The sequence below is a fragment of the Elephas maximus genome, chromosome 7, assembly GCF_024166365.1.
Source record: "Elephas maximus indicus isolate mEleMax1 chromosome 7, mEleMax1 primary haplotype, whole genome shotgun sequence".
NCBI lineage: Eukaryota > Metazoa > Chordata > Mammalia > Proboscidea > Elephantidae > Elephas > Elephas maximus.
In genome coordinates, this window is record NC_064825.1 from 115,098,244 (window position 1) to 115,110,677 (window position 12,434).

Consider the following 12,434-nt stretch of genomic DNA (forward strand, 5'->3'; position numbering starts at 1 on the left):
TAAGAAAATTGAGTCTTGTAAAGGGAAAGTCTTAAAACTAATTTTTAATGAATAATTAGGTAAAAAAAAAAAGATTAAGGAAAATTTTGACTTGAGAAAATTTGGAGTGGGATATCAACACAGAAAAACTCATGAACAATAGAAAATGACCACTCTTAAAAATACTGGGGTAAAATAACCCAAACTCTTTCCTGCAAAATCAGCTCTAAATAACAGTGTACACTTCTCAATATCTCCAGTATCACTACAATCCAAGTTTAATAAGATACACCCAGATTTTCTTTGTTGAATTGATTTTAATAGCATGTCAGTTCATTGCTGAACTTTCAAATCACATTCCTAGAAATGGAGCACAGTGATGGTGGAATTGATTTAAGGGACATATTATTCATGCCCCTTTCTAATTAACAAAATGAAAATGCTTTTCAAAAAATGTGAATGGATTATCCATCTTGAATTTACCATATCCACAGATGGAAAGCCAATTAAAAGCAGAAGAATCTGATAATACTACAATTATGGAGTTTGTTCTTGTGGGGTTTTCTGATGTACCCAATTTACAGTGGATTCTCTTTGGGATATTTTTAGCCATATAGCTGATCATTTTGCTGGGCAATAGCATCATAATACTGATAACAAGAATTGACCCCACTCTCCAGAACCCCATGTATTTTTTCCTTGGCAATTTTTCCTTCTTGGAAATATGTTATATAACAACCACTGTCCCAAGAATGCTCAGGGATATTTGGACCCAGAAAGGAAATATTTCTTTTTTGGCCTGTGCTACTCAAATGTCTTTTGTTCTTATATTTGGAGGCACAGAGTGTTTGCTCCTGACAGTGGTGGCCTGTGACTGCTATGTGGCCATTTCTAACCCCCTGCACTATGCTGTAGTCATGAACCACAGGGTCTGTATCCAGCTGGTGGCTGGCTCCTGGATTAGTGGAATTCCAGTCGAAACTGGGCAAACATGCCAGATTTTCTCTCTGTCCTTTTGTGGGTCTAACACAATTAATCATTTCTTCTGTGACATCCCCCCAATACTTGAGCTTGCTTGTGGAAACACATTTGTGAATGACATGGCGGTCTATATAGTTGCTGTGGTGTTTTTCATGGTTCCATTTCTGTTGATTGTTACCTCCTATGGCAAAATTATCTCAAATATCCTGAAATTGTCCTCAACCAGAGGGAGGGCCAAAGCCTTCTCCACCTGCTCGTCTCACCTGACAGTTGTAGTGTTATTCTATGGAACAAAAAAAAGCTGCTATCAATTATTTACAGCCCAAGTCAAATCAATCTGAAGGCCTGGGGAAGCTGCTCTCTCTTTTCTATGCCATTTTGACACCAATGATGAATCCCATTATATATAGCCTGAGAAACAAAGATGTCATGTAGGCACTGAAGAAATTATACCTAAATTATTAACATGAGGCAATGACTTGAAATAATGGAAAAAAAATTGCTTATGTTTGTCATCTAGACACAACAGGAAAAATCATATAGTTTTATTTCTACATTCTACAGTCCTAAATAAAGATAATTAATAGTGTGTTAACAATCTCACATTATGTCAAGAGGCATTTGTTTCATAGAATTAACTGCTTCTGTGTAATTAAACCACAAGTAAACTGAATTGCAAACATCTAATCTTGAGGATCAAGATTTCCTGTCACTATTAACAGGTAAGGTAAGAGGTTGTTCGAATAAGACATTGAAAGATAATTGAGTGTTTTTTTATATTTAGGAATTAGGATCATACTTTGTCATAATTTTTTCTTATATTTCCCATTCGTTCAGATGTATTTGCTTCCTGTCTCTGCCCCTGTGGTTGGATTCAGCCAATGAGAAACACCAACAGTAGTTATGATGGTGGAAGCTTGGGAGAACTTGGGGTTTTCTTTGCAATTTTTCTCTGCTTTTATGCTTTGTTTCTGCTCATACCCTTAAAGACTACATAGGCTCCAGGGTGCACTGCATCTATGATCCCATCTCTCACCATTCTTTGGTAACATTACGTCCCCTCCTTTTAGATTCAGGCCTTGGTTTCATAATATCTAACTACAATTGAAAGATTCAGGTCTTTGGGTAATCTAACCATACCCATGTAAATAGACCTTTCATTAAAGTATTTTTATTGTAATCATCTGGAGTGAATTCTGTATCTTGCCAGGCCCCCACTAGTACATCATTCTTTCATTTTATTCTTGCATACCTCTTGGGCAGTGATTTTTTTTTTTCCTTTGGGAAAGAAAAACAAAATACTAACCCTTTGACACTGTAAAATGATTCAATGAAGACCAATCTTATAGAAATAAAAATACTTGTGCAAAAGAGACTATTACAAATGTGCATATGTTGAGGAATATTTAAAACAAAAATTATAGTAAAAAACAAAATTTAAAGCAGAGGGAACTGGAGATTATATTAAGACACTGGAGTACATCTATACCATAAAACTGTTTTTGTTGTTCAATGCCATCAAGTTGGTTCCAACTCATAGCTACCCTATGTACAAAAGAATGAAACACTGCCTGATCCTGTACCATCCTCACAATTATTATAATGCTTGAGCCCATTGTTACAGCTACTGTGTCAATCCATCTGGTTGAGGGTCTTGCTCATTTTTGCTGACCCTCTACTTTACCAAGCATGATGACCTTCTTCAAGGATTTGTCCCTTCTAATAATATGTCCCAAGTATGTGAGACATAATCTCACCATCAGTGCTTCTAAGGGGCATTCTGGCTGTACTTCTCCCAAGACAGATTTGTTCATTCTTATGACAGTCCATGGTATATTCGATATTCTTCGCCAACACCACAAATCCTGGGTGTCTATTCTTCTTCAGTCTTCTTATTCATTGTCCAGGTTTTGCATGCATATGAGGCAATTGAAAACGTCATGGCTTGGGTCAGGCATACCTTAGTCTTCAAGGTGAAATCTGTTCTTTTTAATACTTTAAAGAAGTCTTTTGCAGCAGATTTGCCCAATGCAATGTGTCTTTGATTTCTTGACTGCTGCTTCCATGACTGTTGATTGTGAATCTAATAAAATGAAACCCTCGACAACTTCATTCTTTTCTCCATTTATAATGATTTATTATAAGTCCAGTTCTGAGAATTTTTGTTTTCTTAATGTTGAGATGTAATCCATACTAAAGGCTATTATCTTTGATCTTCATCAGTAAGTGCTTCAAATTCTCTTCACTTTCAGTAAGCAAGGTTGTGTCATCTACATAATGCAGATTGTTAATGAGTCTTCCACGAATTCTGATGTCTCATTCTTTTTCATATAATCCAGCCTCTTGGATTATTTTTTCATAGAATGGATAAGTATGGTGAACGGATACAACTCTGAGGCACACCTTTCTTGACTTTGAACCATGCGCTATCCCCGTGTTATGTTTGAATGGCTGCCTCATGACATCTGTACAAAGTCCCCATGAACACAATTAAGTGTTTTTGAATTCCCATTCTTTGCATTGTTATCCATAATTTGTTATGATCCACACAGTCATATGTGTTTGCATAGTCAATAAAACACAGGTGAACATATTTCTCATATTCTTTGCTTTCATCCAGGATCCATGTGACATCAGCAACTATATCCCTTGTTCCACGTCCTTTTCTGAACCCAGCCTGTATTTCTGGCAGTTGCTTGTCCATGTACTGCTGTAACCACTTTTGAAAGATCTTCATCAAAATTTTACTTGTATGTGATACTGATGGTATTGTTCAACAATTTTTGCATTTGATTGGATCACCTTTCTTTGGAATAGGCATAAATATGGATTTCTTCCAGTCAGTTGGCCAGGTAACTGTCTTCCAAATGTGTTGGCATAGATGGGTGAGCACTTCCAGCACGACATCCATTTGTTGAAATGTCTCAGTTGATATTCTGTCAATTCCTGGAGCCTTATTTTTTGCCAATACCTACAGTGCAGCTTGGACCTCTTCCTTCAGTACCATCAGTTCCTGATCATATGCTACCTCCTGGCATGGCTGAATGTCAACCAACTCTTTTGGGTATAGTGACTCTGTATTCCTTCCACCTTCTTTTGATGCTTCCTGCATCGTTTAATATTTTCCCCATAAAATCCTTCAATACTGCAACTCAAGGCTTGAATATTTTCTTCAGTTCTTTCAGCTTCAGAAATGCTGAGTGTGTTCCCTTTTGGTTTTTTAACTCCAGGTTTTTACATATGTCATTATAATACTTTACTTGTCTTCTCAAGGCACCCTTTGAAACCTTCTCTTCAGCTCTTTTACTTCATGTTTTCTTCCATTTGCTTTAGCTATTCAACATTCAAGAGCAAGATTCAGACCCTTATCTGACATCTATTTTGATCTTTTCTTTCTTTCCTGTCGATTAATGGTTCTTGCTTTCTTCATGTATGAAATCCCTGATGTCATTCCACAACCTGTGTGGTCTTCAGTCATTAGTATTAAATGAATCAAATCTATTCTTGAGATGTTCACTAAATTTAGGTGTGATACAGTCAAGGTTTCACTTTGGTTCCCATGGACTTGCTGTAATTTTCTTCAGCTTCAACTTGAACTGGTGTATGAGCAATTGATGATCTGTTCCACAGTTGGCCCATGGCCCTGTTCTGACTGATGATATTGAGTTTTTCATCATCTCTTTCCACATGGGTAGTCAGTTTGATTCCTCCATATTCCGTCAAGCAAGGTACATGTCTATAGTCCCCGTTTATGTTGTTGAAAAAAATTATTTGCACTGAAGAAGTCATTGATCTTGCAAAATTTTATCATGCGATCTTCAGCATTGTTTCTATCATAAAGGCCATATTTTCCAACTACTATTTCTTCTTTGTTTCCAACTTTCACATTCCGATCACCAGTAATTATCAATGCTTCCTGATTACACATTTGATCAATTTCAAACTGCAGAAGTTGGTAAAAATCTTCATTTTCTTCGTCTTTAGCCTTAGGAGTTGGTGTGTAAATGTGAAATATAATTGTATTAACTGGTCTTTCTTTTAGGTGTATGGATATTATCGTATCACTGGCAGCGTTGTACTTCAAGATCTTGAAATGTTCTTTTTGACAATTAATGCAACAATATTCCTCTTCAATTTGTCATTTCTGGCATAGTAGTCCATGCGATTATCCAATTCAAAATGGCCAATACCAGCCCATTTCAGCTCACAAATGCCTAGGATATCAATGTTTATGCCTTTCATTTCTTTTTTGACAATTTCAAATTTTTCTAGATTTATACTTTGTATATTCTACATTCTTATTACTAGTGAATGTCTGCAGCTGTTTCTTCTCATTTAGAGTTGCCACATCAGCAAATGAAGGTCCCAAAAGCTTGACTCCAACCACATCATTAAGGTCGGTTCTACATGGAGGAAGCAGCTCTTCCCGAAGTGTCTTTTGAGAATCTTCCAAACCAAGTGGCTCATTTTCTGGCACTATATTGCACAATGTTCCATTGCTTTTCATAAAGTTTGCACTGTCTAGTTATTTTCAGCAGTAGACCATCAGGTCCTTCTTCCTAGTCTGTCTTAGTCTAGAAGCTCAGCTGAAACCTCTCTGCCATGTGTGACCCTGCTGGCATTTGGCATATCTTCCAGCATTACAGCAACCTACAAGCCCCCACAGTATGACAATCTAACAGACATATGGGGGATACCATAAAACTATATAACCCATTAAAGAAGATTTTAGAACATCCATGAAGAGGTTCCAATAATGTCCTGACATGTAGAAGAAATTAAAATCTATTTATAAAATATTACCCCATTTTAGTAAAATGATGAAAGATAAACCCATAAAAAACAAACCCTCTGACAATGAGTGAATTTTGACTCATAGTGACACTGTAGGACACAGTAGAACTGCCCCAAGAGTTTCTAAGGCTGTAATATATATGGAAGCAGACTGTCACATCTTTTTCCTGTGGAGCTGCTGCTGGGTTGTACCACTATCCTCTTGGATAGCAGCCTAATGTTTAACCACTGCACCATCAGGTCTCTCTATAATAAAAGTTGACACCCCAAATTTCCATTCAAGTATTCTCATGTGATGTCAGTAGTGGGTGTATATGAATACGTATATGAGCACTATTTGGGTGGGTGTATATTAGAAGGGATTTTTGCCTTCCTTACAGTGAATTTCCAAGGATTTCTGCTTTATTTTTTTATATTATTCTGTATAGACTGAATTTACTACAATGAGAAGGTAATTGATATATCACAGGAAGCAATATTCATTCTGAAAATAACATAAGAAAAAACAAAGAAAATATTTCAATTTCTTCATTTTCTTTTGCTACTAAATGCCTTAAGAATCTAGCATCTAGCAGAGAAAACGTCACTATCAGCCAGGGTATTTGCTTTGTGACACAGAAGTGCGTGTGTATGGATGTGTATGTGCATATGTGTGTGTGTGTGTATCTGTGTGTAGTGTGGGTGTGTTAATCACCTAAAAAGAACCAAAATACATAATATCTATGGTTAGTCTTTGAAAAATAACTAAAAGGCATATAACAATAGAACCAGAGATGGATAAATTTGAGATTAAAAGAATGAACATAGTTAAAAATAAATGACTATGAGTGAGCTTGAATGATGAAAAATAGACAATCTTTAAAGCAAAAAAGTATCAACAAATATTGAATTAATAAAGGATTTATCAGTATATGGCAAGTAAAAAGACAATAATATAAATTGAAAATTTATAAAATATGAATTGAAAATTTAAATAAAGTATTTATAAAAAAATTTTATACTAACTAATATGATTTGTCAGTACTTCAGAATTTGAGACGATAAAAACTTTAAAAATAATTTTATGATTTTCAGAGATCATGTAAGTGGTATACTTAGGAACTGGGCATATACCTCTTTTCTAGTACCAAAAAAAAATTATAAAATATTGTTCATGCACTGTCTGACAAAGAGATTTTCAATAAATTCCAAAAACAATGAAGTGAAAATAAATTAGCAAAAGTTTAAATACTTAAAAAAACACAAAATGTTGGAAAATAAGCATTTAATAAATCTTAAATAAAAGAATATAAGTATATTGTAACCAGTGACAATACAATTGCTATGTTAAATTTTTAGAGATCTTGCCATATAAATCTAATGAAGAAAATAGGAAGCTTTGAATATTGCCAAATCATCGATCATAATTTCCCATCCATAAAAATTTTATTATTAAACTTGTAAGAAAATGAACACAGTTGCATTGTTTCCTCCATTTTGATTATTAGAAAGTACTCACCAGACCCCACATAAAGCTTTTATTTAAAGGCAAAAGATAACGTGCAGTAAGAAAAAGAAAAGAAAGCATTGGAGGTCTGAGACATATTCAGCAAAGAGAACTCCCTAGGGTCCTTTCTTTGCATACACAAAGCTGCACTCTGGCTTGAGACTGTAAAATCTGTATATGGAATCTTTGTTTCTCTTGATGCTAAGAGAGCAACTCAAGTTGGGATTGGGGTTAGGACTTCTCTTGGTCATGCAATCAAGTGAAGTTTGTCAAACCAGTTAGCAAAGTTGAAAAACGTCAGTAAAGAAACCCCAGGGTATTTCAAACCTTAAACAACATATCCTAAAGCCCATTTGAAGCCTCCACCAAGGCTTCCCCCAGCTCCTCTGAGGTTTTCTCCTCCCCCCACCCCTTCTGTTAGCTCAGAGTCCACCAAGCTGTGGTCTCTAACCTCGGTTTGGCTCGACCACACTGCAGTTTGATTTTGGCACCAGAACCGTGCACATGCCCTAACCAGAATCTTTGTACACTTGCAGGACCTAAAGAACTGTGTCCTCAACCTGACCCTGAACCTGAGCCTCACAGGAAGGCAAGATATTCTCTGGCACACTGCAGCACGGGAGCCCTATTTCAGAAGAAATGTCCCAAAATGTGGACTTCCTTTGCAACATGACTCAGCACCTGGATTTCCAAATCTGAGCGTGGGAGGGCTCGGGGTTTGGGATTTAAGGAGCCTATCCCTGCCTCCTGGGGACTCTAGAACATTAAAATCCCAGCTCCCCTGAGGTGGGGCGCTTGTGGTCTTTAGGATGCTAGGCCCCATATTGCTCCTTGTTTGCACAAACAATAAATTCCTACTTTTTGCTTCCCTTGCAAATGGTGGCGTCCATCTTATTTCAGTTGGGCAGGATAAGAACCTGCTTTCAGTTACATATTGGCCTTATCTTAGCCAAGAGTGAAAAAACTAGGCACCCAGAGGTAAAGATAGAATTTTTCCAATACAGGTGTATATCAACTCTATTTTCACATTGGTAATTACTATATTCAATAACCTGTTAAGCCACTGCATTAATTTTCTAATGCTGTATGACAAACAGCCAATACACTTTGTGGCTTAAAACAGCATAAATTTACTATCTCAGAGCTCTGTAGGTCAGAAGTCTCGTTAAGTCATGAATGGTTTCTCTGCTTACAGTCTCAAAAGCTGAAATCAAGGTGTCTGCTGGGCCAATTTCTTGTCTGAGGACTTTTGGGGAGACTATCTGATTCCATGCTCCTTGAGGTTGTTGGCAGAATCTAAGACAGGGAGCATAGGCCCTGAGATCAGAGGGTGCCTGTGTGAAAAATAGCAAAGAGACTGGTGTGGTTAGAGGAGAAACAAGTAAAAGAGAAATGGACTATATTATAAGGGAGGTAATAGGGGGTTGAGTGTGGAACCTAGAGACTTAGTAAGGCAAGGAACAGAGGGGCCCCTAAATCTGCAAACAAAGTAACAAGAAATGGGCCAGGGCACAGAAAGGAAGCCATTCCCCAGAACAATGGGGCAGGGTATCTAAAAATAGCCCACAAACTTCTTTAAAGTTGCCTTTCAGAAGCAGCTGGAGAAAACCAGGCCCAGGAACATGCACAGAACATCCACCTGTGACAGCTATGTGACCTTCCATCAGGGGCAGTGAGGGGCTACAGCCCCAGCCAGGAGACTGCACAGGCACGACACCCCATAATAAGACCTGCTATGAATCTCAGAGGCCTCCAAGACAGGAGCCATCTTGGAAAGCTGTTGCACGCACATCTTAGTTAACATATCCCCACCTGTGCCTGTGAATAAACGATGAATCTTTTCCCATCCAAGAACCTTTAAAAACTCAGGCCTCTCTTTTGTTCTGTGAGATGAAAGTAAGCATTGCTCTAGGCCCTCCTTGTCTCCACTTGCAAGCCTCTTCAATAAAGCTTTGCTCATGTGGAAAACTACGTGCCTTACCTGCTCATTCTTGACCAGTGACAGACAAGAACCTTATTCTGGTAACAAATCCACTTTCTTGTAGCTGTAAGACTGAGATCCTACTTCCTTGAGAGATGTCAGTTAGAGGTTACTATCAGCTCCCAAAATCCATCCACAATCCATGCCATGTGAACCCTTCCATGTTTCTCACCTTGAATCTCTGATTTCCTCTATCTTTGAACTATGGACCCAGATTTAAAGGGATCATGTGATTAGGTCTGTACCACCTGGATGACTTCCCTAATTTAAAGTCGACTGTTTTGAGACCATAATTACATCTGAAAATTTCTTCATGCCACATCTGGATTAATGTTTAAATAACAGTGAGAAGGGCTGTGTACACTATGGAGCAGAAATCTTGGACACTATCTTAGAATTTTACCTCCCACAGTTATAAAATAAATCTGAAAATTAGGGAACAATGATAAAAAACATGAAAACAAAAATTGAATAAAATAATAAAAAATGGAATCATCAAATGTTGGTGGAGCAGTTATTTCAAAACAGAGCTAAGTAACCTATGACAAGTTGTACTGAGAGGGGACAAAGCAAACATGGTCATTACTAGGAAAAAGAGAGAAAATACGGCCCCAGGGATTGAGATGGTTTGTTTAAACTGTAAGGAAGTAGTTTGCCTGTAACTGCTAAATCAATAAATTACCGAATAAAATGCATAGCATTCCAAGAAAATATCAATTCCACAAATACATAAACATGTACATAGATACATACATATCTAATTCTAGGAGAAACCCTCAACAATTTTTAAACATGACCAAAAACTTTTGCATTGCTCAATATTTTGAAATCAAAGCATTTGAATTCAAGAAAATACTACTTGATGTTCACGAGTCAGGTGCAATTTCAGAGGCACAATATGATTTATCGCAATAATAAATCAATGCAAAACAGTGAAGGTGATTTGAAAAAAAAATTCTTACTTTCATATAAAAAATACTAAACCCTAAAAGAAATTGATCACATTCTCAAAATAATGTAAAGCACTGACCTCCTATGCTATTTTCCTTGTCATTTCACAATAAAGTGATATGCTTAAGTCTGTGTTTTTAAAGGTTTGTTTTTTATTTGCCATTTCAGTTTTATATAAAACACATCTCCTTATGCTGTCTGCAAATGTGTTGGAAGCAAAGTGGGGTAGCGGCAGCTATAATATAACTTCTGAAGATAACGGGATCTAACTAGCTTAATGAATTTGTGAAAACAAGGCTTCTACTTTCATCTAAATGGAGTAACATGACCTGATTTACATCAAGACTGAAATAATTTAAAGTCCAAAAAAAATGTATGAAACAATAGTAATCAAGACTTTAGATATCAACCAAAGAAGGACAATGCTATCTATTGTTTCTAAGAAAATTTTGCCTAACCCCAGGCCACAATGATTTTCTCCTATGCTTTATTCTAGAAATTTTGGAGTTTTAGGCTTTGTATTTAAGTCATTGGTCCCAATTTGTTAAACTTTATTTTTATAGTGGTATGAGGAATATATTTCTAAGTTCATTTTTCAATAGAGAAATGGAATTGCTTCAGCACAAATTTTTGAAGTTTATCCATTCTCTGTTGAATTGGCATTGCAATTTTGTTGAAAATCAATTAACCACATTATGTTGATTTATTTCTGGATTTTATAATCTGTTCCTTTGCAAATTGATGCATACTCTAAGAAAATATGAATTACAATAAAAATGAAGGAAATGTAGGAGGCATATTTCTATAGGCAGTCAAGGATAGAAGAAACAGCCAAATATGAGGAGTTAATCTTAGAAACAAATAGGGAGTAAAAAAAAAAATGGCTCAAATAACATTTGGTTCCAAATTAGAATATGATACAGGAGTGAGAACAGAAATCTCAGTTGTGTCTATAAATTATTTGTATACTGATTTTAAAAGTTGGTTGGAAATGAGTGTGTATTTTATAGTTATTTTTTTCCTTTGACATACATTATTCCAGATTTAAAATGCTTATATTTAATGCAGTCTAGATGTATACCTTGATATCTATGCTGTTTATGACAAAAATATTTAGTTCTCCAGCCAGGGTTTCGTTAGTTTTTCTTTTCTTTTTAAGGCAGATCACAATAAATAAATCATGGGTATGTAATAGTGAAAGAAAGCTAGTGTTGCTATAGTCCAAGATCCAAGTAGTGGAATCAAGACAGAAATATTTAAAAAAGTGGAGGTAAGAAAGAGCCTCAAATACACAACTTCGATGATGAATAGTCTCCAGTGGATAAGTGATATTGCTCTGTCTAGGGCATTCTTGTTCTCTGCCAAGGTCAGATTGGAATGAGGACCTGAATTCCATGGGGGGCGATAGGAAAGTACAGCTTTAGCCAGAGTTTCTGGAAAAACAACTTAGAATGGCTGGCAAGTAAAGACATCAAATAAATATTGAGGTGACATCTGAGAAAGGAGATACAACCATTATAATAGGAGGGATATTTTTATTTAAAGAGAACTTGTTGATTTGAAAGCATACATATTCTGAAAGAGATACTAGTTCCAGTTAGGAGGGAATAAAAATTCTTAATAGAGCAAAACTTTATTATAAACCTTTGTATATATACACGTATATTAACTATTGGACATAAACAGTTCTACTGCGGGAAAAAAAAAACAACTTTAGTCAAATCTAGCAGAGTAAGTATGAATTTTTTTTATGTTGGTATGGTTTTTGTGTTGTATTCAATATTTCTTTTAGAACACTATAAAACTCAGAATCACAGTTCAACAAATAACACATAAAAACAATTTTAAACTAAAAAATGGACACTCAAAGTCTGCATATATGGATTTCCCACTTTCCTAATTAGAAGTAAACTAAAAACAATATTGATACTAAAACACTTTGTAATCATAAAACCCGATACCAGTACAGCACATTTAATTAATGATAGAAAGAAGTCAGGTAAATTGCTGAAAGTTTTATTTGGAGTAAATCATTTCTAATAAGCAAAGCATTAGTTTGCCTTTATTTATACATGCTTCTATGACTCACTATACAATAAGATGCTTGCTATTTTAAAGAAGAGTCAATCTTTGATTTTTTTTTTCTCAAACATTTTAATTTCCTAGAAATACTTGCCTATTTAGAATGGTAGAATTAAAGAATAATAATATTAATAATACTTTACGAATATGGGAATTTGCATTTTAAAATTATTTTTCCCT

At 35.8% G+C, this 12,434-nt stretch overlaps 1 pseudogene; it reads left to right on the top strand.

Annotated features, from left to right (window-relative positions):
• Positions 1-488: 488 nt before the first annotated feature.
• On the top strand, positions 489-1,425 carry LOC126080467 (olfactory receptor 10AG1-like; annotated as a pseudogene).
• The last annotated feature ends 11,009 nt before the right edge of the window (positions 1,426-12,434 follow it).